Consider the following 27,989-nt stretch of genomic DNA (forward strand, 5'->3'; position numbering starts at 1 on the left):
CATTCTACAGATGAGAAAATGGAGGCACAGATGGTGCAGCTGCTTGTCCTCATCTCCTTACTGCAGGATCCCTTCTCACTTGCATGCACACCCTGTTCAGTCTTTGCACTCAGTATACTGCATTATGATGACTTTTCCACTCCTAGAAATTCTAATGAAATTGGTTTGGGATGGGGCCCAGACTGGTATTATTTTAAAAGCTCCCCAACTTATCTTAATGTGCAGCCAGGGCTAAGAACTGATAGTTTAGATTATGGGTTTTTCATTTTTTTTTTTATATCCCCAGGGCCTAAGTCAGTGGAACTCAAACTTGAGCACACATCAGAATAATTTGGAGGACTTGTTAAAACACAAGTTGTTTGCCCTACCTTCAGGGTTTCCGATTCAGGGGGTCTACAGTGGGCCCAAGAATTTATACTTCTCACAAGTTCCCAGGTGATACTGATGCTGCTGGTCTGGGGACCTTGCTATGAGAGCCCCTGATCCTTTAGAACGAGAGGAGGCACTTGTTCATTACATGCTGACTGAATTTTACCAAATTGCCAAGGTTCCCCATTGATTGGAATCAGGATTTGAATACTGGCCTACCAGGTAGCAAATAGGCTGGCTCTAGGGGAGCCTGGGTGGTAAAGTGAGGTGGGCCCGCTTGTCTACTTAACCTCTGGGAGGAGGGTAGAGTTTGTTGGTCTTCAGGGTCTCCTCACAGGGAGAAACAATAACCAGTTTCTTGCCAGGAAACCTAGTGGCTGTTAGAGGCCCAGAAATTTTGGGTAGAGGTTCAAGGCAGCCAGAAGATCCTAAAGCCCTAATCCAGGACACAGATTCCTAGTGCAGAGTGTGACCTGGGAAAAGATGGTCATGGATGTGCATGTACCAGAGTGTTTGTTACAAAGCTGGTGACACTGCTCTTTAAAGTTCTTGTTTTTGCACTACAGGAAATTCAGGAGGCACTAGTGATGGAAACAGGGCTGAGTGATGTCAGAGGTGGGGAGTGAGACCCTGAGCAGACCTGGATGAGTAGGGAACACGGTTGATGGGGCAGAGCAGCTGTGAGAGTTTGGGCAACTGGAAAGAGTGTTTGAGGCCACAGCAGGAATGGTGTGTTTGGGAGAGGAGGAAGAGGCTATGCTGATGAATATAGCAGAAGACGTGAGGAGTCTGGATTCTCATTCTGGAGGGACGTGCTTGTTACCTGGACACTGGAGTCACTGGTTTTGCTGAACAACGAATTTAAAAAATGAAACCTTAAAACAAATATTTACTTACGTGTACAACACTGTTCTAGATGCTGTAGGGCTGCCAAAAACTGGTTAATGAGAAAATGCAGAGTGAGGTAAGTGTTAAGTGATTGTTGCAGGTGGCAAGTCCATAAGAGTGGGGAGAAGAGTCCAGTTGGCTGTGTGGCTGGGAAGGCTGTGAGCCTGCTGGTCCTGGCAGGATGAGTGAGTGTGAGATGTGCTGTGTCAATGGGGTGAGCAAAGGTGTAGGGTGGGGCTCTAATGAGGGACAGCTCATTATGGGAGCAACGGAGCATTTGTGCAGAGGATGTAAGGATGTGGTTGAAAAGGGGAAATGAATGAATGCCACCTTGTCCTTGTTTGTTGTTCCTTCTCTCTCTCCAAGTGTGAGGGCTGGGACTAACTTGAGGATGCAAGCCTCCTGACTAGCAGGGCTGCTGGAACTGACTACTTCTTAAAAGAGTTTCTCCAAAGAGTCCTTACACGCAAATTTTATGTTATTTTTACCCTTTCCAGAAATATTGGAGGCTGGAGGAAGAGGAGGAAATCTCTCTCTCCTTTTAGAAATGGGACTACTGAGGTCTAGAGAAGGGAAAAGGCTAAAAATGGTACTCTGGGTGTGAGTCGGATGCAGGGAGATGGCTGAGATGGCCATCTGAAAGTAATAGTGTCCTCTGAGGGCAAGGGTGAAGGGCACAGTTTTCCCTGGACAGCACTGGGGTATGGATGCTTGATCCTAAGGCTCTTCTGTAAAGTATGTGTTTTTGTGGATCTGGGAGGAAGTATAGAGAACAAGGGAGGTCAGAACAGCCCTAGTCAGAGCTTAAGGCCCTGGACATTCCCGGGGATCCCCAGTGGCCCCCAGCAGGCTGGTATCTCAAGATTCACAGAGCCTGTCCTGGGTGCCACATCCTCGCACTGTGGTTTCAGGCATCTCCCACAATTTATGCCACTTCCACCACCCTCCTGCAGCTTTCTCTTTGCCCCTCACTGCCACCTCTGGGCTCAGTGGGAGTTGAGCAGCTAATCAGAACTACAAAATCCTCTCTCCCTGCTGGATCACCATTAGACATCAATTTAGCATGTCTTTGGAGAGACCTACTCTTTTCCACTCCACCAACTTTGAAGTCAGTTAGCTCTGACTAAAAGAGGGGGAGGGGAGGCTCTCTGTGCTCTACTCCACCAGTGGTATCACCCACCAGTATTTATACCAAAGAGGTTCTGTTGCCTTGACAACTTTCTTGCATGGGTTCTGGTGCTCAGAATATCTGACAAATAGCAATGCTTCACACTCAATGGGCAGAGACAGACAAGCAGATCAAAGGGCAAATCTCAATAATCAATGCCAGGGTCAAAGATGAAAAGAGTGACTGAGGCAGGATACAAGAAAGCCACTGAGGCCAGAGGATTTACTTAAGTTCTTGCCCTCTCCCATATTCTCTCCCTCCACCTTTCCTTATGTATTCTCCTCCTCCTTTCTGGGGAGTTCCTGGGCCTTTTGGTCTTCTTTGTAGATCAGTCGTCAGCATGAACTAGGGTGCCTGTATGGCAGAGTATTCTCCTGGACCACTGAAGAGACATGGTGAGTACAGAGGGGGTGACTCCTAACTATGGCTTTGGTCCTCAGAGAGCTCCCAGCTTGTTGGAGGAGACCATGGTATTCATCTCCATGACACTTCTGCTGGGGGGAAAAGGAAGGCTATTAGTGTGAGGGAGCCCAAAGGTTGAGATGGTGTTCTCTGATATTGTTTACATATGTGTGTATCATGGCGCATATAATACAGATGTGAGGCCACAGAAAAAGCTTGCTGCAAAGATAAATGGTACAAGAGTGGGTGATGGGGAGCATATGGGAGGACTTGCAGCAGGAGGCTGGGGAAGCTGGCCCAGGGATAAAAGTCCTTTTGTGGTAGAGAAGAGCTCTCCTCTCGGGTTCCATCTATAGGGCCCAGATCCTTTCTTTTTTCTCTTGGTTACATGGTCCTTTGTGAGAACCATATCTCCTTGGATGCAAAAGACCAGAGTAATGAGGAGGCAAAGGGATTCTGATGTTGACAACACTCTCTTTTAGTTGTTCTCTAGAGAAAACATGCTGAATGGGTGGGTGCTCATGTGTCAAAGTTTGGGTGTATATGTTAAGTAAGTGAAGCTTCCACAGAAACAGAACAAAATACTACATCTCTTGTGGCTTCCTATGGCATAATCCTCTTGAGTCACACTTGGATTAGTGTTTTAATGCATTCGTTTCTTTATTCCTCCTGCAGCTTATTGTGTACTAGCTATGTACTAGGCCCTGCACAGTATAGACTCTTCTAAACCACTCCTTTCTGCTTTGCTGAGAACTGCTGGGCAGTGGTCCCTCTCTTTTGTTAGGGACAAGGAGGGTTTGTACAGAGAGGAGAGAGGCAGAGCCTTAGGGCACAGTGAGAGGGAATGCAAGAGTGGTCAGATACATGGTAGAAAAACCAGAGCACCTGGAGATTCCCTTATCAAGGGTTGCAAGGAAGGAGAGGGCACTAAAGTCAAGGATTAGAGAGTGAGACAGAACTGTGGGGGATTGGATGTGAGGAGATCATGGTTATCTTTGAAATAACAGTTTCAGGACTGGGTTGGTGCAGAATGAAAGCATAGGTGAGCAACAAGGGGGGATTTTGTATCATCTGAAAGGGCTTCCTGGTTTCAGACCTCCTCTCTCCTGGTACACCTTGATCTCTCTGAGTTTGCCTTCACGGGAGGTAGAAGTGGCTTTTCTGTTGTGCTTTGCAGTGCTCTCTGGAGAGGTCCTGCCCCCTATCTTTCATATTGTACCCCAAAGGGCCCATATTGTCATATGGTAGTTCCACCAGCAGAGTTATCTCTCTTGTGACCTCTTTTATCTGATGATTAGGACTGATCCCCAGTGAAGCTGTGAAACTTGCTTTCTAGGTCCCTTTGCCATTCCAGTCAATCGTTGACTAACTTCAGTAGCCTACCCAAATATGGCCAATGATTCCACTTCCAGAATGCCCCTCTCCTCCTCTCCAAAGCATTAGAACCCTGGCTCCCCCAGGCGTTGGATAAATGAATACATACTCTTGTACTTATGGCTGGTAACAACTCAATAAGTTACACCTCACAGGAGAATGTGTAGTTTAAAAGAAACATATTAAGCTAGAGAAATAAATCTCTAATGGTAGAATTTCAACTGCCACTGACAAGCAAATAGAAGTGATATTTTAGGGGCCCTGAGCTGCATTTATAGAGCTCTTCTCTATCTCTGTCAGACCTTATCTTGAGGATGGAATTCAGTTCAAGGTGCCCCAGATGGAACAAGTGAGATTCTTACCCAGGTCTCTCTGACTCCAAAATCTTATCCCCTGTCTCTATAACAAGATGCTGGGTGAGGTCTCCTGTGATTCCCCGCCCATGGCAAAGGCTAGATGACCCCTCACTAGAGCACAGAAGGAATTCTTGCCTGGACAGGGAAGTGGCTTCACCCTGTTAGAAAGCTTCACTTGCTCTACTGATGGGAATAATTAAGTGTTGGCCCTGAGAGTCCATTCCCATTCTCCCTGTGACTTCTTTCACCAGGACATACAGTTTCCAACTCCCAAAGCAGCAGCCTTGCCCTCCCGGGTCGGGGCACAGGGAGTAGGGGAGGGCTGGTCTCACCCTGGGTCATGGGTGACTTCACCTCCTCTTCCCCAGCCTCAGGTTTCCTTTTCTTGAGTTTATGATTCATGATTATTTCATTTTGATATCTTAGAAGAATCTTAAAAATGCATAGAATGGAAATAATCTACCTCATTACCATCTTCTCCGCAAAGTTTTTGTTGGACTTCTCTAGTTCTGAATATGATACCATCATGTTCTTGCCTTGAAGCTTGGGTTAACTTTGATTCCCGCTTCTTCAGCTCCCCAGTCACCAGGACTTGTCTGTCTGTCCTTGAAATACGCAGGGAACCAGTCCTTCCTGGCCACCTCCAATGCCATCCCTAATTCAGACTCTCTTCATCCCATGCCTAATAGTTGCTTCCCCGGCTTTCTGAACCCTGCAGGTTTCTTTTACCTTAACTCCTCTTTTCACCATGTCTTTCCTCACTGAAACAGCTGATAGTTTTCATAGCCCTGGTCAAAGATTAGAGTCCTCACTCTGTCAGCCACAACTCCCTAGCCTCACCCAACCCCACTTTTTTATACTGTTTCCCACCAGCTCTGTCTTCTAAGCAAAGTGGTCTTCCTTGGAGCGTATTTTCTGCTTTTTCTCATGTGTGTGAGATTTTTCCTTTTCCAAATGTCCTTACCTCTCTCATCCTCTCCTCACCTGTCCTCCCCCTGAATCCTTTAAGGCTCAGATCCAAGCTCCTTCTTCCACAGAATCTCCAGTGGCCACTACAGTTGGAAGCAACTGTTCCCCCATTTAAACTGTACTATGATTTATTTTTGTACATCTCATTTGGCACTTTTTGTAGGTTTTCACTAATTGTTAATTTTCACATTTTATCTCCTTGGTTGCAAATTGTCTTTTCCATAGCACTTGGCACAATGAAGGGTGTTGGTTAGTGACTGCCTGGTTCTCATTCTTTCTGCTTCCCCACCTTCCTTTCAGTCACAGCCTGTCTTTGCCCCAGGAATCTGCCCTTGTTAATCCTGGCTATTTTTCAGCCTGTCAGTATCTCTGCCTGTGTTGCCTCAACCAGTGTTCCTTGCACCCCTTTTTCCTATTAAATCTCACCATCTCAGAGAAGCAGTGTGGACCAGTGGGAAGTGTTCAGGCTTTGGGGCTGGGAGGATCTGGGTTTGAATCCCAGCTCTACTGTGTGGTTTTGAGCAAGTCACTCTCTGAGGCTTTGGCTTTTTCACCTCTGAAAATGGGGAAACTATTCTTTATCATTAGGTAAAAATATATAACAGGCCCTCAGGAAACATTTGTCTCCCTCTCCCCTCCATTCTCAATTCCCCCTTCTCCATGCAGCCCTTCCCAAGTACCCCAGGTGATACTCAACTCTGCTCTTACTGAGATCTTGTGGCATGTACAGTGTCAGAGACATAGGGCTAAGCTTTGTTTATGTCTCTCAACTTAGAGAGCAGATGCCTGAGGTCCAGAGATGTGGAGCGACTTGCCACAGGCTTCCACAAGCAGGTAAGTGGCTGAGCCAGGTCTAGCACTCAGTCCTGCGTTTCAGGCAGGTGTCTGTCTCTGTATCCAGCCAGCACATGGGCTCCTTCAGCTTGAGGGCTGTCTCTATCCCCACAGCATCCTGCACAATGTTGAATGAACATGGAGAAGGTGCTTAATAAATACTCGTTGGTCAACTATATGTGTGAATCCTACTTCCCTGGCGGTAAGGATTGTTATGTTCAGCTTTTGTCCCTTTTTGGTATTCAGTGCAGGCATGGTTACAGTACCTGAAGGTTAACTTCAGACCTAAGAACCAGGGTTTTTCAGTGGTTCCTGGGGCTGTGCCTACAGTATTCTGTCTATCTCTGGAGAGCATGATTCTGTGGAGTGTCCATTTGTGAGCGGCTCCATGGGGAGAGGCCTGTGTGCGTAGCCTCGATACTTGCTTATACCACTTTTCCTCCCACTGTGTACTCCTCCAGCCTCCCCTCTTTCCATCTCCACCCCCCACCCACTCCCTGCACCATGCTGCTGCTCTCCCTGCTCTAAGAATAAATCATCACTGTTGCGTAGCAACGAGTTTGGTTTCCTTTACTCCTCCTTCTCCTCCTCCTCCCACAAAAGTGCCTCATTGCTAAATTTAAGGTAGTGTGTCAGGAGATGCTATCACCCCACAAATGCCTCTGAACCCCAGCATTGTTCCCCTATAGCTGCTAGCTTTATAAGGACAGAAACTGTGATGGCTTTTTTTTTTTTCACTTTTCTACCCTCAGCACCTAGTACAGTTTCTAGTACTAGGCACATAGTAGGTGTTCAGTGAAAATCTATTGGATGATTAATGAATGAATCATTTTATTGGAATTCTTGCAGTTAAGAGGTGCTTCTGGGAAGGGGAAATGTTATTGCAGACTCTGGGATGATCCATAATTCACCTCTCTTGGCTGGGTGCCTCCCCTCCTTTCTTTCCGCAGCCACCAAAAAAGCTGATCTAGCAAGAAAAGGCACATATTTCTTCATATCTCACTGTCATGTGGATGGTGGATGTGTTTCCCTCTCTATTTTCTGGAAACTGGTGGTTCAGGCAATCCACATGGTTTATTGAGCCCAGTGGGAAGTACCAGTCTAGTGGGGCTTTAGGGTTGGGAGCAGATTGCTCTTTTTGATGACAGGAGTATAAGGCTTGTTTTCAGGGGAAGATGGACGTCTGTGAGCTTTGAAGTCACAAAGTCCTGGATTTGAATCCCAGCTCTGCAACTTGCAAGCTGTGTGGCCCTGGGTGGGTCCTGTAACTTAGTTCATGGATTGTAAGAATTGCATGAGGAGAACTACTAATAGAGCCTCACAGAGTGCTAGGAAACAAGGGTGCCCAAATAGTGTGTGTTTCTTTTTCCCCTTTAAATGGAGAGAGAGAAACATACCAGAAAATACCTATTAATGCTAGTGATGGAATGCCATCTATACACAGACAGGCAGTGCAAACAAAGGTAAACCAAGTGAAATTTAACAATTTTGATGTCCTAAAATCTTCCAATAAAGACTAAAAATGCTGTAATGTATATTTGTTCAATAAATAAGACTGGCATCAAATTCTGTTTGAAAGTGGGGCATGTATCCTAAATAAATTTTTAAAAAGCCAGTTTTCGTTTTAGAACAGGATAATCTGAACAATTAGAAGCTATTAGATGAGCAGTGAGAGGGAGACCTAAGGAGTGTCTCTTTTGAGGCCAGAGGGAGTGTTCTCCTTGGACCTAACATATGTACCTTTTTTCTTTTTCTGGCCTGAAAAACAAGTGTTGGATTTCACAACTGACTCCCTAGCTACCCTGTGTTTATCTCCTTCCAAATAGCATCCCAAATTGACTCAGTTGTAGCTTCATGGAGTAGGAAGTCCAGGATCCAGAGGGAGAATGACAAGTCCAGCTGCTCCTCTGAGATCCTGGAACTAGAGGTTGGAGAGGAGGCTGGGAAGGGGCCACTGTTCAGCTAAAAGTAGCAGCAGCAGCAACTAAGGAGCAGCCAGAGGTCAGAACCTGGGGCAGCCCCAGGCACACATTCCCAGCAGAGAAGTCTGAGCTTAGCTAAATTGTTCTCTGCTCCTTAGGAAGGGGTAGTGGGTACTGCCTGATCTTCTGTGTCATCTGTGCATCTGTGCCTGCCCACAGTGGGCAGCTAGCATCTCCCCTTCCAGGTATGCACACCACTTCCTTGTCATTGCCACCGTCATCCTCGTCCTCCTCCTCTTCCTCATCGTCCTCCTCCTCTTCCTCATCGTCCTCCTCCTCTTCCTCATCATCCTCCTCTTCCTCTTCCTCCTCCTCCTCCTCCTCTTCCTCATCGTCGTCCTCCTCTTCCTCATCATCCTCCTCCTCCTGTTCCTCATCCTCCTCCTCTTCCTCATCGTCCTCCTTCTGGTTGCCATTTCTCATCCTCCCCTTCCCTCTTGTCTCTCTGCAGCATTACCACAGCAGCATCCATTTACTAGACTTTCATAAACCAATCACTTTTTACAGTGTTCTTGGGCCTCTGTCCTCTGGAAGTCTGTAGTTTGAGATGGCATCCTGGACTGAAAGCTTCCAGGAAAACAAGCCTAGCAGCCATTAAATAAACATGAAATAGATGAGACAGAGTGTTCTTATTCTGTAGGAGTTGAGGCCAGTGGTATTTGTGGAGCCTTCTAGGTGTGTGTTCGAGAAAGTTCAGGAGTTTCCTGCTTGAAAAAGGTGAGGGTGGACTAAGTCAGTGCTTTCCTAGGGACCAGTGTTTGAGGGGAGGAGCAAGCGCTTCTCTTATGGGCAAGAGGATACTTCTTGGCTAGAGCTTAAGGCTGGAACTTGGGAAAAGATGCAGAGCAGCTGGAGGTGAGGGATCTGAGGAGACAGGGTCAAGGCCGTGTTTGCATTTGCTCCAGACCCATCCTCTTCCCTTTATCGATCTGCTGATCCAGTGACTCTCTCATTCATCTACTCAACAAACATTTAAGGAACTCTGCTATGTACCTGTGTGGATGGGAGAGTGTTCTAAATCAGTGAGTTTTCACCCTAGCCACACATTGGAATTGCCTATGGAACCTGAAAAATGCTGATGCCCAAGCTTCACCCCAGATCAATGACATTAAAAAGTCTCTGGGTCTGAGATGTAGGAGTGAGTATTGTATCAAAGTTTCCCGAGTGATTTCATTGTTCTGCCAGGGTAGACAGCCATTGGTCTCAGTGACATCCGAGGCTCCTTCCTGTGGCAGTGCCACTCACCGCCCCCCTTCTTCTGAGTGACATGACTGAAGGTGTGACTTGCACTCACTGCAGCAGCTGCTACTCTGTGCCCACTTCACATAAACGTCTACTGAGCAGCTAGCATGTGCCCAGCATTAGAGAGACACAGAGATGAGGCTAACAGTATCCCCAGGAAGTAAATTAATGTAACCACTCCATTTCCTTGAATGTTTATCTGGTGAGCCAGAAGCCAGCTTTTCTGATGAATGGGATTTTCTGAGATTTGTCCTATCTTCTCCCTCTGTGGAAGAAACTGTGACTATATCTGGTACATTTCAGTTAAATGGAGATGAAGCAGGTGGTAAAAAAGACACACAGAGAAATAGATGGTATGCAGGCAAACAGGGAGGGATGTTGAAGGGACAAAGTGTTCTCTTTAGGCAGGTTTTCAAGGATGCACCATCGAGGTGAAATCATGGAAAGGTAAAAGTAAATAATATGCCTGTTTGAGTGCTTAGATTATCAGCAAGGAATTGGCCCCCATGAGGCATCTGGTTCTGGGCTGGGCACAGTGGACATGACCCTGGCACTCAGAGAGCATGCAGTCCTCCTTGGCAATTAAAACCAATATCCCAAACACAGAGATCTTAAGCCCTCAGTTGTGTTTCACTGAAAATAAGGTTCCTACAGGCTTGGAGAAGGGAGGTAATGGAGAAGTGCCCTCTAAAGTGTAGTCCATGGAACTGCTCTGCCAACCATTTGTTGTCAGTCAGTAATGAGGAGCACAGAAATAGAAAGGAAGCATTTAGAAACTTTATACCAATTTTCCAGAGTAATTTTATGTCTGTTGAATCTAAAAATTAAAAAATTGGAACTTTTGTTTTTAAAATTGTACTTCGCTGGTAATTCATTTTTATTATAGTTTACTAAAGTACTAGTCTATAACAGATTAGAATAAAAGCAGAAAAAAAAATCAAACTAGTCCTTCACTGCAAATGGCTTGAGGAGAAGCACTGGACTGGAAATCTGAGACATCCTGGCAGGCTAGAGAGGTACTAGAAGGTGGGGAAAGGGCAGATGTTCTGTCGGATGTTAAAAAGGGAGTAAGGGCCAGGCTCAGTGTCTCATGCCTGTAATCCCACCACTTTGGGAGGCCAAGGCAGGCAGATCACTCGAGGCCAGGAGTTTGAGACCAGTCTGGTCAACATGGTGAAACCCCATCTCTACTAAAATTACAAAAATTAGTGGGTATTGTGGTGCATGCCTGTAATCCTAGCTACTCAGGAGGCTGAGGCAGGAGAATCGCTTGCGCCTGGGACCAGAGGTTGCAGTGAGCCAAGATAGCACCTCTGCACTCCAGCCTGGGCAATAGAGTGACTCTCTCTCTCAAAAAAAAAAAAAAAAAAAAAAAAAAGGTGGGGAGTTAGTAAATCCTGGAAACCTAGAACTTATCCATGAGCGAGGCTCTAAAACAACAAATATTTATTGAGTTATTTGTGGATGCTGGAACTATACCGTGTGCTTTATATAAATTATTTTATTGTCTCCTCTTACAAAACTATGTGAGATAATAGTGCTCATCACCATCTTTGTTTTGCAGAGGCTTGAAAAGAGCAAGTAAGATCCCCAGGCTATCACAGCTAGTGAGTGGTGGGCCTGCATTTTAAAGCCAGGTGTGTTGGACTCCAAAGCCTAATGGTTTATAACTCCCCACCCCATGCAGCCCCTCCAGGTGAGAGGGAGCACAGGCAATAGGCTCTGCCAATCCAGACATTCCAGAATAGGAATGAGGAGAAGGCCCTGCAGATTCAGATCATGGAGGATCTTCTATAAGCAAGTGCTTATGGAAGGTGCTCTGCCTCCTAGGGAGAGACAGAGTCTGGCCTTTTGTCTGACAGTTCTTGCACTCTGTTCACTTCTGTGTTATTTCAAGAACTATTTGAGTAGGTGGACCTATCCTAGTTTGGGCCTTTTATTAGGTTTTGAATTGTCCTGTCAGTAGCTTGTGTTAGTGGCATCTCCATGCATTAGAAAAAATTTATTTTGAAATAATTATAGCTTCATAGGAAGTTGCAAAGAAACATTCATGGAAGTCCTGGGTGCCCTTCACCCAGCATCCCCCACTGTTAACATCTTGCACAACTGTAGTACAATATCAGACTAGGAAATAATCCACAGACTCATCCATCCAGTTTTGCTCCCATATTCTGAAAATCACATTTTAAGAGAAACATCACTAAGCCAAAGTGTATCTGGAAGAGGGAAAGGGTGGTTGGTCTAGAAGCCAGGTCATATCCAGAAGTTCTAAGGGACTACTGTGAGCTTTTTGCATATAGATGCTGTGTGTTATTTACATCTCCTGTCTTAGCACCTAAAACAGTGTGAGGCACACAGTTGATCCTCAGATGATTTTTGGATTGAATGTTTGATTCAGAGCGTAAAACCTGTGTACACACATAATGGGTGCTTTCCATGTTGTGGGACCTCTAGTGAGGAAGAAGGGTGAGATTTGTCTGTCCCCTATTGCTCTAGAATGCAGAGCTGGGATTAGTGAAAGGGGAAAGGATGGAACGAGAAACGTCCCACCCAGATGTATAGAAGGACTTGACCAACAATGGGAGCAATGCAGCAGGGACGTAGTCGGCTCCCCTGTACTTGTTGTGTTTAGTCAGTGGCAGACCATCAGGGGTTCAGTGGGATGATTAATGCATTTTTTGTTCTTAGTACTAGATCAGATGGCTTTAATGGAAATCTCTTTCAGTTTCTTGTTTCTGAGATTCTAAGAACATGTGCTTATGGACAGAAATAGGATAACTGGGAAGGGGGAACAGTTTATGGGAGGGGTCTTCATGGAGTTTGAGGAAACAGCAAAACTTTCTCATGGAAGATCACCTGTAGATTTTGAAAAGACTATATTTGCTTTTTAAAAGGAAGATCATAGGCAGCCAGGTATGAAACCCCTTCTCTTAGTGTTTCTGCGTAACCTGTGGAATTTGCCCAGGGGAACATCTAGAGTTAACCTGGAAATTAGATGCTTTTCTTTCAGGCAGCATTTGGCAACATCAAAACATCAGTTCTAGAGAATATCGTGGGTGCTAGATTCTGACTATAGGTGACATGTTTTTGTCATGTTAATCAATTATTGAAATTAAGGAGAAGATGATTGCAATTTCTATTCCAGGAAATGAAGCATGCGCTGAGTTAATCAGATTACTTCCAGGTGAAAAAGGAAAAAAAAAAATAGGTCAAGGTTCTTAAATTAGGCCACCTGAGAAGGTTATTATATATTCATATATGATTACCTGGAAGGTATGAATTTAAATGATTTATGTTTTTATTTCATTCTGGCTAGCAAAGAAGATAGAAACTATTCCTTTCATGTGTTTTAAAAGCTCGCAGAAAATCCATCTTTTTTTAGTTGGTGAGAAGAGAAAGGAACAAAAATGTATTTACTGCCTACTATATGCCAATAACTTTATATTATTATTATGTTAATTTTCACAATGATTCTGATGGGTATATTTTGTCATTATTATTTTATGACCAAGAAAACTGAAACTCAGAGCAGATAAGTAACTTGTTCTGGGGCACACATTGAGTGAAAAATAGAGCTGGGACTGAAAGCCAGGTCTGGCAGACTCCAAAGCCAGTGCTCTTTATGCTGTTTACTATTGGCGGCATGCAACCCTAGCAGAATCCAAACTGACTGTGTGCATGAATGGATTTCAGAACTTGTATGTCTCAAACCCACAGGTGTCAGTTCACTGTCTGTAGCAAAGTCTGCCCAGATGAGTCTACCATTGCTGTTGACCTTTTGTAGTAGAGCAGACTCAGGCATTCAAACCATTGCTACAAGTAGGAGTCTTGGCACCTACCTATCTCCCTGTACCCCCCAGTGCCTCCATAATGCATGATCTTGAAGGTGAATGCTGTCCTTTCCTTTGACTGTGGCACAGCTTCCAGCTTGCCTGCTGCCCAGTGTCTAATAATCCTAGCTTAATTTTTTTCCAAGTTTTGAAAGTGGAATCTCATTCTCTTAAGTGGCTTGGAGAGAAGCCAAGAGATCCCATGGTACAAAGGACAGAGCACATGACAAATATGTTCTATCCATGCTATGGAACTTGCCAGCCATGTCGTTTTAAAGAGTCTCTTAGCTGTCTGAGTCTCAGTTCTTTCACCAATGAAAAGGGGATAATACTAACCTTCTCTATTTTCATTTTAAGGTGAATATGAGATTCAGATGCTATTGGTATCTAGGAAACTTTGAAAATAATAAGGCATTATACAAATGTAAGAGAACCATCTGTCCACTGCAAAAGCTTTCCTCCAGAAGAGGCGAAAGCCAGTGCACACGGCAGAGTAGGGAAACATCAGCTTTTACTAGCCAGCCAGGTTCCGTTTTGCTAGAAGTAGACTTGGTCTCTGTGGCCCCCTCTTTTTCCTGAATAGCATAGCTGTGTTTCTTGGCTTGGATTATTGAAATAATTGCTCCCAATCTTCCCTTTCCAATGAATGCCAAGCCGTTAGACCTGAACTACAGCCACTGGCTGAAGCCTTCCAAAGATCCTGATTGGGTGGACTGTGTTTTGCTCAGCTTAATTTGCTTGCTGGTTATGTAAATATTAGGGTTTTAATCTTCATTAGAGGGTGTTAGCCAAGAAAAATTGTACTTTATAAACCCGTATATTAACATGGGGAAAAAAGTAAAAGTAAACCAAACAAAATTGAACAACTTTGATGTCCTAAAAGCTTCCAATGAAAACTAAAAAGCCCCTTATGTGTATTTGTTCAACAAATAAGACCATGGCTTCAAATTATTTTTGAAAGTGGGACGTAGATACTAAATGAAAAGCAAATTTTCTTTTTTTTCTTAAGGAATGTTCAAGTTTTTTTTATTATTATTATACTTTAAGTTCTAGGGTACATGTGTACAACGTGCAGGTTTGTTACATATGTATGCATGTGCCATGCTGGTGTGCTGCACCCATTAACTCGTCATTTACATTAGGTATATCTCCTAACGCTATCCCTCCCCCAACCCCCCATGACAAATTTTCGTTTTGAAGAGAATAATCGGGACAATTAGAAGCTATCCATTTTGCTGTCATTTATAGATTTGAGTTTGCAGAGCAGTTTTCATGGATTTTTTGTTTTCCTACATGGACTTTATTCCTTAAATGTAGTTTGTGTTTATATTTTCATGTTATAAACTTTTCACTGAAGTATAGCAAGTGTACAGAAGAGTGCACAAATTCTAAGTGTACAGCTCCATGGATTTTTACCTAGTGAACACACTTGAGTAATCAGCACACAGATCAATAACATTATGAGCACTCTAGAACATTAGCCCCCGCAGGGTCCCTTTCCATTCACTAGCTCCTCCTCTCAAGGGTAATCTCTATGGTGACTCCCAGCATCATAGATTAGTTGGCCTGTTTTGAAACTTGGTATATGTAGAATCCTAAAATACACACTATTTTGTGTCTGTCTTTTGTTCAGTGTTATGTATGTGAGATTAATCCATGTTGTGTGTAGCAATTTATTTCTGTATTATATGAATATGCTACAATTTATCCATCTTACTGTACAAGACATTTGGGTTGTTTCCAGCTTGGTGCTATTATGAATAAAGCCGCTATGGACACTCTTGCACGTGTCTATTGATGAATATATACACCCAGTTTTGTGGAGTATATACCTAAGAGGAAATACCAAGCAATGGGGTATGAGTACGTTTAGCTTTAATAAACACTGCCAAAAAGTTTTCCAAAGCAGTTATAATGATTTATATCTTCACCAGCAGATAGAAGACTTCCCGTTGTTTCATACCTTTGCCAATATTTGGTATTATTTGTCTTTTCCATTTTGGCTTTTCTGCTAGGTGTGTGGTAGTGTCACATTGTGGGCATTATGTTTTTGTTTTTTGCATTTCCTTGATGGCTAATGAAGTCTAGAACGTTTTCATATGTTTATTGGCCATTTGGATATCCTCTTTTGTAAGGTGAATCTTCATGTCTGTTGCCTCATCTTTGCTATTGAATTATCTGCCTTTTTCTTATTGAGTTGTAAGAGTTCTTTATGCATTCTGAATATGAGTCCTCTGTGGAATATATGTATTATGAATATTCCAGTCTGTGGCTTGTCTCTTTACACTCCTTATGATGCATTTTCATGAAATGAACATATGTTATTAACTTTAATGTGGTCCAGTTTATTATTTTTTCTTTTATATTTAGTACTTTTTGTGTCCTGTTTAAGAAATTTTTGTCTACTCTAAATATTTCTTACTAAAAGCTTTATTGTTTTACTTCTCACATTTGGATGAGTAATTCATTTGGAAATGCTTTTAGTGTATGGTGAGAAAGAGGTTATTATTACTATTTTGTATTCAATTTGAGAGCAGGTACTGTTTATTAACTGACCAGCTTAGAAAAATAATCATGGTAGACACCTTAGTTCATTCTAATAAGCCTGTTGATCTGGTTCTCCCTGTTGCCAGCATCTCCACCTTCTACAAAATGGATGGTCTTTTTCTTCATTCCATCTCATGGAGAAGATAATTTAAAGGGCCACAGGAAGTTATTTGCTTCTTTGAAGCGTTGTCCAATATTATAGATCTCATGAATCAGATCCTCCCTGCAGATGATGCCATATTTACCAAGAGATCGAGCAATCAAAGCATTATCTGTCAAAGCAATTCGCTTTTTTATTGATTTTGCCATACCGCGCTTGTATTAGTTCATTTACTGACTTCAGATTTGGGTACCCCTATGCAATATATGGTTCTACAGTCCTCAGCATGTTAATTGAAGTCTTGTTAAGCTTCACAAAGGTTCCACTGAAGATTTGATGAAGGCGAAGAAGCTGCAACGCCTTTCGGACCTTTGGGCTCACACCACTGATACCTCTGATCCTGATGACAAATGCCAATTTGGGTTCTGCAGGTACATAGAAGTTGCCAGCTTTTCTTGCCATCCTGGCCATTCGAATTTCAGTTCTGTACATCTGCCTATATTCTTTGTAATAGTGCTTCGCTTTTTCTTTTTCTTTTTTCTTTTTTTTTTTTTTTGAGACAGAGCCTCTCTCTGTTGCCTGGGCTGGAGTGCAGTGGTGCAATCAAGGCTCACTGCAACCTCTGCTGCCCCAGTTCAAGCGATTCTCCTGCCTCAGCCTCCCGAGTAGCAGGGATTACAGGCTCCTGCCACTGCGGCTGGCTAATTTTTGTAGTTTTTTTTTTTTTTTTTTTTTTTTTTTTAGTTGAGACGAGGTTTCACCATCTTGGCCAGGCTGGTCTTGAACTCCTGACCTCGTGATCCACCTGCCTCGGCCTCTCAAAGTGCTGGGATTACAGGTGTGAACCACTGCACCCGGCTGTGCTTTGCTTTTTCATAGATAAGCTTCCTCCTTGCCTTTCAAAGCACTTTTGTGCAAACTTCTTTCTCAGGTGCTTGATCTTCAGCTCTGTGAAATTCCTTCACTTTTTCTTAAGGGTTTCTGGCACAGCAGGAACCTTCTTCTTCTCTTCTACACCCTCCATGGTTCCAGCCGGAAAAAAAGAGATTTTTTTTTCTCCTGTTTTGTCATCAGTAGACTTGAAGACATTTATTGAAAATACCATTCTTTCCTCACAGCATCACAATGTCACCTTTGTCTTAAATCAGAGGTGCCACCAAGTAGTTGATACTACCTTGAGTTTGATTGTACTAAATAAGTGGCTAATCTCTTGGCACAGGCAGGGGTGACTAAGAAAGGCCAGGACAGGATCAGGGGTCTAGAACATTTCCAGATCCACTGCCCCACAGACTAGGTTTAAATATCCTTCTCCAAGTAAAATAACTTTAATAGAATCATAGTATGAACACATAGACAGTTCACAAACAAGACAGTTAAGAAACCATCCTCTCCATTAGAAGATGGATATGGAGTGGAACCATATGAAATGGAATTTAAAGAAATGCAATACCTACTTTCAAGTTAAATTCAGTTTTTCACAAGATTCAACTGAAAATGATTATTACTTTGTCTAATGCCAGTTCTCACAATAAGGGAAAGGCTTTTCAGGAAACAGGCTTGGCTCATGCCGATTTCTTGGGGTTCATCCATCACATCTCCCTCAGCCGAGTGCAGAATTAGACACACAGAGCCTTTACCTTCTTGCTTATTTTAATTACTCTGTGAAGGGCCTTTTGTTTGTGTCCAGCTGCTTCTGGCAACCTGAAATCTTTCAGGATTTCTAAGACTCATTCGGGTCTGGGATGCTGATAAGGCAGGGTCTCCTTAGATAGATGGGCACCCATCCAAGGGCCCCATCCAGCTTAAACTATGGAGGACATCAACTCTCTGGCCAAGCCCTCATTCATCCAGAGAATACAGCTTCCTTCCATCAGCCAGATTCAGGGTGGTATATGAAGTGGAATCCCTCCTCTTAGGGGACTCGGACCTGGTCTAGGCACCTTTAAGTTCAGGGAGTTTCCCTCCACCTCTGCTTCTCTCTCCTGGGGCTGACCCGAAAGTCTTGGCTGCCGTGAATGAGAAACATTGTTCAGCAAACAAACCTCATTGGAGCAACATCTTCTTTTGTAAGTTTCCATTTGGTGAACAAGTGCAGTTGAATACCTTCTGTATATTAGCACTCAACATCTATTCCCAGTCCTTGAGAGACTTAGTTTACCTCTAACAGTCTCTACTTAAACTTGGGGCCTGACAAACTTTACTAATGCTTGATCACCTGACCTCATTCCTGTTCCCCGCCATGTTAGCTGAGTATTTTGTAATGAATCTCATCTGTCTGCTGTGTATTATGCCCCACTTTGAACCTCTGTTTTGACTTGAGTGAATCCATGTCCTATTAACCAGCAAGACTCCAACTTAGCTGAAGTCCTAAGTTCTTAAGTATCTTGAGATGCTTCGCTGCTGCCCCAGGATCTGCCATTGAGCTCAGGACAAAGCAGTGCACTTGTCAAGAGAGAATTAATCTTTTTCTCATAATACCATCCATGTGTTGGGGTCCTGTGTTTTCCCTGTGCCCAATGACAAAAGATATAACAATGACATGGAGTTAGGACTGTGGCATAATGTCCCAATTGTCATGCCTTATTTTCATCAGGAAAGAGTCCCAGTCACTACAAGCCTTTGCCACCCTAGACTTGCATAATTTTGATCTTGTTCACCCATTTGCTCTATATGTACACAGAATGGCTATTTTAGGCTCTTTAGTGTCTGTTCTTTTAAAATAGCTTTTTAAAGAGACTCTTCTGTTTTGTGTTTATGTTTCTTAATCTCTGCACATTTAAAAACCATTGTATATAATAGAGTCACAGACTTTCAGAGCCCAGAGATATTAGATGCCATTGATTCGGTCTTTTCATGACTACATAATATTGTGAGATTTGTCTCTCTAGAGATATTTTTAAACTTCTGTTACAATCACAGGAAGTCAGAGCTGGAAGACAACTAAGGACTGTGCTAGGCCAGCAATGTCATTCTACAGACAAGGACCCTGAGGAGGCAAGTGACTGGACCACACAGGCAGTGGTGGAATAGGGTCCTGAATCTCCAGACCCTCAGTCTGGGGCTCTTTGTTCTTGTAGACAGGGCTCCTTCTCACTTCCAATTTCACTTCCTAATTGTAATCCAAAGACAGCTAGGAGTTTCTCGTGGAATCTGTGAATATGCTTGTTATGAAACACGAATCACTGCCAGGATTTAAGGTAACATAGAAATACCCGAAATGTCTTTTGGGCAAGAGCCATGAATCCCAATGGGAGTAGGCTGGGATAAGTAGTTATGTTAATAAAACTTTTCCACATCAAAAGTGTGAGTCAGATTCAATGTATAAATACCTTTAAGAAGTTACACGCAGAGGGAGTTTAGTTTTAGTACAAATAGATCATTTGTTTGCATCCCTTTCCGAAATAAGGGGGGTAGAAGTTATGTCTTTCAAGTTACATTGATCACTAAAAAAAGGAAAACCATCTGCAGGAGGGTCATTTTCCTTGTGGACTGCTGTCCTGTGTGATATTTCTGATACAGCTTGAGCTTCCAGTGCAGCAGAGGAGAAGAGGAGAGTGTGTCTTTTCTTCCCTTTTGTCTTAGCTGCATTCAGAAAATTCCACCTCTGCCTCTTTCCCCTGCGAGTGCCCCTGTTCGCAGCTCCTTCCTGAGGCCTGTTGCTCCAGGTGCAGTGGCTGTGGGTCTGGGGCATGTGGGAACCTCCTGTGATGGAGTACAGAGCACTATTAAGGAGAAAGGAAACATCAGAGTCAGCTCTTCTTCTGCTCCTCAGGGCTCCCTCCCCTTTTCCTGCCCATCTTTCTCCTAGGATAGACTGAGCTATGCAGAGAGGCTCAGAGGTGTGCCTTGTAAACTTCAGAAATTATTCTACCCATCACACTCAGGGTTTGTTTCTGCCTGCTCTGTGTCACCTCCACCCCACCCTCTGCTCCTGAAGCAGCGATGTTTGTGGCTGAATGAGGAGGGTGGAGTAGATGGGAGTATGTTTACAGCCTCCTCTGGGCTTGTGCCTGGTGACTAGAAGGACCTGGATGGGAATGTTATGGAAGAGATAGCCCACTTCTCCCAGGAAGCTCCCAGTCTACCGAGGAGATAATTGCTTATCTGATGGCCTCTGGTATAAAGTGCCTGAGCTGAGCATTTCTTCATTACCTCTCAGATGCCAGCACCAGTCTTAGGCTGTTTCATCAGTAGAAGCCGGATCTGAGCTGAGATGGTGATTCTGTCCTCTCTGGAGAGGCCATTGTCCCCAAGAGGCATTCATGTGTTGATTTGCAAAACACTGTTGAGTTTCTCTTTGCCTGTTTGGGGATTTTTAAGCAAAGGGATCTCCATTCCTAGAATTCACTGAAAGCAATCCCTGACATGCCCTCTGCAACTCATCATGTTAATGGGAAAGAAGGGCTGGAGGCCAGCCAGGGTACCCCCCTCCCCCCGCCGCCCGCCAAGCCATGTCAGGATGGCTATATTGATTGCAGAGGCTGACGGAAGATTATGGCAATGGATGGGGATTCACTTGGCTTTTTCAAGGCCACTGACAGTGGAGAAATAAAGCTCTGGCTCTGGAGCCTGTCTTCTTAACTGGGCTTCCATCCAGGTCTTCCTTGCCATCCCCCTACTCGTCCTAGTCCATCATGCACACCCAACCAGATCTGGCTTCCCTGAACACCTCTTAGTCAAACTCCCCAGTTGCTTAGAACCCCTTAACGGGTCCTACTGGCCTGGACTCAGGGCCCTATAGGATCAGGTGTACATCTACAAACAATTGCCTTTACAACCTTATCACTGATAAAGCCTGCCTTCTGCAGCGAAACCTACCATCTAGTCAGATGGGGTCTTCTCATAGTCCCCTAAAAATTCCAGGCTTATTTGTACCTCTATGCCTTTCCCCAGATTTTTCCCCATGTCTTTTGAGCTCACCTCCATCTGCTCAAATTCAGTTCCTCCTTGAGTACTTGGCTTATGCCACACCTCCCTAGCCCTTGGCCCACATGGCTTTTTCTTTTCTTTCTTTCATTTTTGTTTGTTTGTTTTTGAGACAGGGCCTTACTTTGTCACTCAAGCTGGAGTGCAGTGGTGCAATCTCAGATCACCACAGCTTTGAGCTTCTGGGCTCAAGTGATCCTCCTACCTCAGCCCCCCAAGTAGCTGAGACTATAGGCGTGTGCCACCATGCCAGACTCATTTTTTGTATTTTTTGTAGAGATGGGGTTTTGCCCTGTTGCCAAGGCTGGTCTTGAACTCATGAGCTCCAGTGATCCACTAGCCTTGGCCTCCCAAAGTGCTGGGATTACAGGCATGAGCCACTGCACCTGGCTGGCCTTTTTTTTTTTTTAACTTCCTATTTCTTTTAAAGTTAACTGGTTACATTTTGCCTTCTCTGCTCCTGTAGCTGTGCAGTAGCCCATTTCTCTGATGTGTAATACCTGAGGGTAGGAACTGTTAGACCCTCCAGTCCAGGGCAAAATGTGAGATGAACACATGCTATTTCTTGGGTAAATGGGGAGAGATGAATGCTTGAAATAATGAACTCTCTCTGGACAATTTAGCATCATTTCCTTCTTCATCTGGTGTTCATATACCCATTGTAAAGTGAGGACTAGAGGTACTGATGGGTATGGGGGGAGATGGAAGCAGGATTCTCAGAAGGGTTTCCAGCATAGCAGTGATGATGCACAGGATTGAGATGGAGCAGGTGCTAGATGAAAAAACGAAAACGAAACCCAAAGAAAACAAGAAATTGAATTTGACATACCTTGGTGAAGGAAGATGGGTGTACTGAGTTGAATAAATGTCCCTTGAAAGTTCATATCTACCTGAAATCTTAGAATGTGACCTTACTTGGAAATAGGGTCTTTGCGGATATAATTAGTTAAGATGAAGTCATACTAGATTAGGGTGGGCCCTAAATCCAATGATGGGTGTTCTTGTAAGAGGAACAGAGGATACACAGAAAAGCAGACCATGTCTTCCATGCCGTCCTGGATGGAGGGGCCCATCAAGCACTCAGGGCAGCCTCAGGATGATGGGGAGCTGTGGGCCAAGCCATCCCTGCAATGTGCAGGAGGGGGAAATCACATCAGATGGGATCTCTTGAATGTTCACGTTTTTATGAAGAAGGAATCTGGTTAGAATGATCAGGAATAAAAGAGGTCTGTGCAGAGAGAAGGGTGATGGGAGTGTACTGTGATGCTTTTGTGAAAAGTGGATGGGATGTAGGTTTGCTTTTATGTGAGTGAAAAGAGAAGAGAAGGAAAGGAAGTGTGAAATGACCCAGTTGGTTTTTTGCAATCAATGACGTGTAAGAAAATGGTCTTTTTTTTTTCTGGGCCACCAGGCAGCTCTAACTATCTGTCAGATGGAGTCACATCAGGCAGAGGGTGGAGTAAGAGACAGCCTGGCCTTTGGAGGATTTCCTTAGGTACCACTCCAACACCTTCTTTCTCCTCCTCAGTGTCGAAGGTGGTGAGGGATGATGGGATGCACACTGAGAGCCTTCTCTGGATCCCTGCATGGTCAGTGCCCTGTCTGAGCAAGTCTGTCCCCTTCTTGGATTCTTGGTCTTCACCCATGTACAGGAGGCCTACAAAGTTTATGTGAGCATTGAGGAAAAATATTTTGTAAACCTTAAAATGCTATATAATATTGTATCCTATAGTTCTCCAAGGACTGAGAAGGAAGATAGGTGGAGTATTAATCCTTTGGGGTTTGAGGGAGGCTCACATACTGTGTGAAAAGTAATGAAGGTTTCAATTTGAGATGATGAAGTTCTAGAGATGGCTGGTGGTGATGCTTGCACAACAATGTGAAAATGTGAATGGACTGAATGCCACTGAACTGTACACTTAAACATGGATTAAATGGTCAATAATATATGCTATCTATTTTACCATGATAGAAAAGTCACACCTCCATCCCTCCCCCCAAAAAGTAGTGTACATACAGGACAAAGCTGATATGTAAGTAAATTTGCCACTCCAGACATTACAGAGCAATTATTAACATTTTGTGGTGAATGCTTGTATTTGCAATCGTTGCGAGGAATTAGGACTGGTTACCAGGACTCAACACAATATATTATTGTTAATGCTTTTGGATGGCTCTAGAAATTCTTTTGGGAGGGAGTAAATTCTGTCACAATAATGGAAACAGAAGTGAACTGTAAGCTGAACTTAATAACATGATCTGAGATCGCTTCTCCCCCTCTACCCCTGACTTCAAGGTTGTTCTCCTGCCTTAGCACTACTTTTTCTTTGTTTCCCAATTTACTCCTTATCCCAGTAGGTCAAGGTGAAAACAGATTTGCATCTATAGTACAGAAACATGTGAATCTCCTGTGGCCTCCTGTATGTTACTAAAAATGTCTCGTGTTATTATGGACCCCGGTCCTGTGGGCCAGACTTTGCTCCCAGAAAGAAGCAAGAACTATTTGCACATCTCCCAGATCATTCATTCTCCAGGCCTGTGGGCATCCACATCAAAGCTTTATAGGATCACCCCCAATTTTCTCCGTTCTCTAGCTCCAAGATGCTTTTGAAGATCAGAGCCATAAGTATGAATACTGCTTGAGGGTCTCTGCATTTCTGAGGAGTCTCCCATAGGCTGAAGGCCCAGAAAGTAACTCAGAAAGGGGTTGAAAGATAGATACCTTTTGGATTGAGAAATTGTTTTACTTCATCACAAAATAAAGTACTTATAGTTTGGAGTTTAAATACTGGGACATGTATTGTACCTCCTCTAAATCATCCCAGAAAATGAAGCAGAAGAGCAATGTTCAGTGTAGAACTGCCCATGGTGCCAGATGATTTTAAGTCACATACAGAGCCAGGTGCACCTCTCAAATGTTATGGCTACTTGTGTGACAGGTAGCCAGTTTCCTAAGAGGGGGTTGGGGGCAGGAAAAATTCAGTGCCTTCATTGTGGGCTGCTTCTTGTTGAATTTTGCTCCACAGGTTAGAAGACAGGTCCCAGTCTTCCTAATGAGGCATTGAAAGTCTAGGTGGAATAGATGCTTGCTGGAGCCTGTGGATATTATAAAAGAAAGAGCTCACTGCCTTAATGTGGTCAGGAGAGGCAGGAGTGAGAGCCAGTGTGAAGGTGTGGGAGTTGGAAGGAACTTGGAACTCAACCTCTTTTGGCCCCTCAACTTGAGATTCACAAAGAAAAAAAGCAATGTCTCCTTGCTGAAAGTTAAGAGTTTAAAATTTATCTGAACTCGGAATATTATAGTTTGTTTTGGCTCCAGTGGCATATTTCCATAATGTATTTAAATCACAAATCCCTGCTCTGAGGCAAAGTCAAAACACTTGGTCTTAGTCCTGAGGTGAGGCCATCAGAGCTGGAATAGTGCTTTGCCCTGTGCAGGGGCCATTATCAGATTTATATACAATGGGGAAGATTGTCTAGAACCTAGAGAAGCACTAACTACAGTCTTATCCTTTTCCTCCTTAGCAAAATGGAAGCTCCTCCTTGCACAGTGCAGCCCCTTCCTCACTGTAGGTTATTCAAAGTGTGAAGAGTAAACATGACTTCCAAATGCCATCTAACGATATATGCATATCTAAAGGAGACAAGGATGACTGAATGCATCTTCATGTGTAGGAAGTGAAGTGTCTGTTGACATTAAGTACTTCTTCATGAGTGAGAGGAGGCCCATGATGGAGATGACACCAGTACCTCCTTCTAGCACTCTGAATTCCCAATGTTTACTACTGCTGTCTCTGAAACTGCAGCATCCTCACCAGGATCACACAGGGAACAAAGGCAAGACACCTGAAATCCCTTTAGCCATATTCACAACACTTACTTCATAGATAAGATGATGTTTGAAATATGAGAAGGATTTTTTTTTTTTAAGAGCACTCTATTCTCTTGGTATCCCAGTATGAGTGCCTGAAAGTGCACATTGGCTAGAAGGTTTCATGTGAGCATCAGCCCCAGGGTCCAGAAGACACTCTTGGCAAGTCTGGAGAGTGAGGATGTTGAACAGGCAATGGAAGCATCCATGAAAGGCAGGCAACTGCGCATGACTTTCCAACAGATGGCTGGTCACTTGAACAGAGGGAAGGAGCCATGGATTCCATGATAATGACACTTATGCCAGCTTTTGTGTTTCCAGAAGTATTGAAGATATAAGCGAACCACCACATGTAGAGTATGTTAAGTCTTACAGAGACAAGGTCCTAAGGTATTTATTTTGACAAATCATGTTGCAAGTAATGTGAAAGCAGTTTGAAGAAAAAATGTCCCCATCTAATGCTGCATTATGGCATGCATTTCTATAGCCTAAATCTGTCAGTGACATGAAAATATATGTTTTGTTGGACACATAATAGGTTGAACACGTAATAGGTTCTAGCATGGATCTGCATAAAGAAGTAAGAAGAAAGGCTATAAAGGTAGAAGAATAAACTTATAAATATTACAACAGGACACTGAGCTGGGTGGCTCTTTACCATAGACCTCGCTCATATTTCTCACTATAGGCTTGCTCTGAGCTGACTTCCAAGTTCTCTCCTTCTCCTTCCAAACTTCCTTGTATGTAGTCTTGCTCCTGGGCCACCTGACTGATTTTTAATGCCTGGATATTTGCTTCCACCTCTGCATGACCAAGCCTTGGCCAAGTCACTGTTGACTCAGTTGCAACATCTGTCCCCTGCTGAGGGCTGTCGTAGCTTTCATAGCTCACAAACAGCCTGAATCTAACCTTTTCTGTGGTCATTTGGAGTAGCAAGAAGCATTGTGTTTTGGATTTACTGCAGAACTCACACACTTAACTGTATACAGTCAGTTTTTATAGCTATCACTGCATCCAGATTGGACAGTGACCTTGGCTGAGACATCCTTTACCTCTGTTTCAGATTAATTTAGGCGGCATATAAAATCTCTGTGCACTGCCAGGGGAAAGTAAAGTGAAAGACTTCATGAAGAAATGGAGAAGAGCCGAATAGTTGACCATTGTTGCTGTATAAATCTCGGATCCAGGGCTAAAAGGTGGCAGTATAAATGCAGATGGTGCTGCTGCCATATTTTCCTGGCACACCTTTAAGCAGCACATTTCAAGCCTTCAGGGTTGGAATGGCATTTCCAAATATAGACTCAAAAAATCCTCAGATGTTTGATTCTAGAATAGAGCTGGGAATTCTGTCTTGCAAATGCCTTCTGCAGCATGGGAGCAAACCCACTCTTCTGTGTCTGTTGCTCCAAACTCTTTATTTTCTGGAAACTAGAGAAAGATGTGGGTCTACATTTTGAAATATATGCCTTGAACAAGAATTATGCACCTATAGAAAACTTGTCATACATTGAGTAAACTCTCAGTTTACAGAAATCTATGGAAGTATCAAAATAAAACATCAGAAGGAGCAGTAACTATAGAGGTTATTAACTAAGGGGATAACATGAAAAATAAACTTATATTTGCTAAAAACTGTATTTGATTAGTTTGGACTTCTTTTTTCCTATCCCTCTCCTGTTTTATATTTATATTTTATTTCTTCTAAAATTAAGTGATCTTTCACTATCTAATTAATATTGTAGAAAATGTCCAAGTCTAGACATTAGGATGGCTTTTGTTATTTGAGTCACATGCAAGAAGCAGCATGGTTTTGTGGAGAGACCTCTATCTTTGGAGTCCAGCTCTACCTTCGGTGCTAACCCCAGGCATCTTTGTCCTGATCATAGTACCCCTCTGGGCCTCTCCTTATATTTGTAAAATGAGGGGGGCTCTCTGCAGTATCCTTCTGGCTATAAAATCTGTCAGCTCTTATTGCTGAAGGTTTCTTCTGTTCAGAGTTTCTAGGTTTCTCATAAACTGAGGAGCCAGAGGTCAGGAGGAATGGAAACTTGTTATTCCATTTGTAACATTGTTCAAAGTTTTAAATGAAAACACAAGTAATTAATTTGTCATCATTGCTTGAACATATTATACTTTACTGAATTATAAAATATAATCTTTAGAAAAACAAATTTGTTATGAGAAATAAATGTTGCTGCTTGTCTAAAATTTTTTAGGGCCCTTCAAATTATTGCCTACAGTACCACTTATCAGCCCTGGCTGTGCATTAGCATCTCTTAGAAAGCTTTTCAATATGCCAGTGTCTGCCCTCCCACCCTCAGATGTTTTTATCTAATTTGTCTGTTGTGGGGCCTGGGTACCAGTATTTTTAAGAGACAAGATTGAGAACAAAATATGTTCAATTCCCAAGGCTGATGTATGCATGGTTCCCATGCATGGCTCGTACCTATCCACCCTCCATAGCAACCACATGTGGTCCCCTCCAACATGCCGTCATGTTTCACACATGTCATTTCACACTGTTCCATCTTTGCGTCTTCTGTTGTAGCCTGGAATGCCATGCCCCAAGAGGCTTAGACTTTCTTGAGCCCCTCCCTACAGTGTAGATTTCTTTATTAGCATAGCTCCTGTACTTTGTAATGGCCTGCCTTGCACTCATTATTCCTGTACTGTAGATATGTTATCCACCATTGTATATATTTATATTCATACATTTGATCATGTCTCTTGGGCTTAATGCCCCCGCCCCCTGCCGCCCAAGTGCTTTCGCATTGTACCTACCTTGGTCTGTAAGGCCTCACATGATCCCTTTCTCATGTCCTCTCCCTGAACCATGGCCTCTTTCTCAAACCTCTCTTCCTACCACTTCCTGCTTGTTCACTTCGCTTCAGCCTCACAAGCCTCCTGACCCTCAAACATACCATGCTTGTCCTCATCTCAGGGCCTTTGCACATGTGGTTCCTCTGCCTGGGGTGTCTTCCCCTGCTCATCCTCCCATCTGCCTCCTCCCCAGCATTCAGGCCTTCACTCAAATGCTGTCTCCTCAAAGTGGCCTTTCTTAACCACCCTAGCTAGAGTAGCCTGTCCCCCACTCTACCATCCCAGCATCACACCCCATCCCACTGCTTCTA

General features: G+C 43.6%; 1 protein-coding gene and 1 pseudogene across 20 annotated transcripts in view; one reads left to right on the forward strand and one right to left on the reverse strand.

Annotated features, from left to right (window-relative positions):
- The window catches only part of KALRN (kalirin RhoGEF kinase), a 694,786-nt gene that overhangs the window by 101,130 nt on the left and 565,667 nt on the right, over window positions 1-27,989 (forward strand). The window lies entirely within an intron of this gene.
- Window positions 15,929-17,229, reverse strand: LOC100582776 (annotated as a pseudogene).

This window comes from Nomascus leucogenys, chromosome 21 (genome assembly GCF_006542625.1).
Source record: "Nomascus leucogenys isolate Asia chromosome 21, Asia_NLE_v1, whole genome shotgun sequence".
In the NCBI taxonomy this organism is placed as follows: domain Eukaryota; kingdom Metazoa; phylum Chordata; class Mammalia; order Primates; family Hylobatidae; genus Nomascus; species Nomascus leucogenys.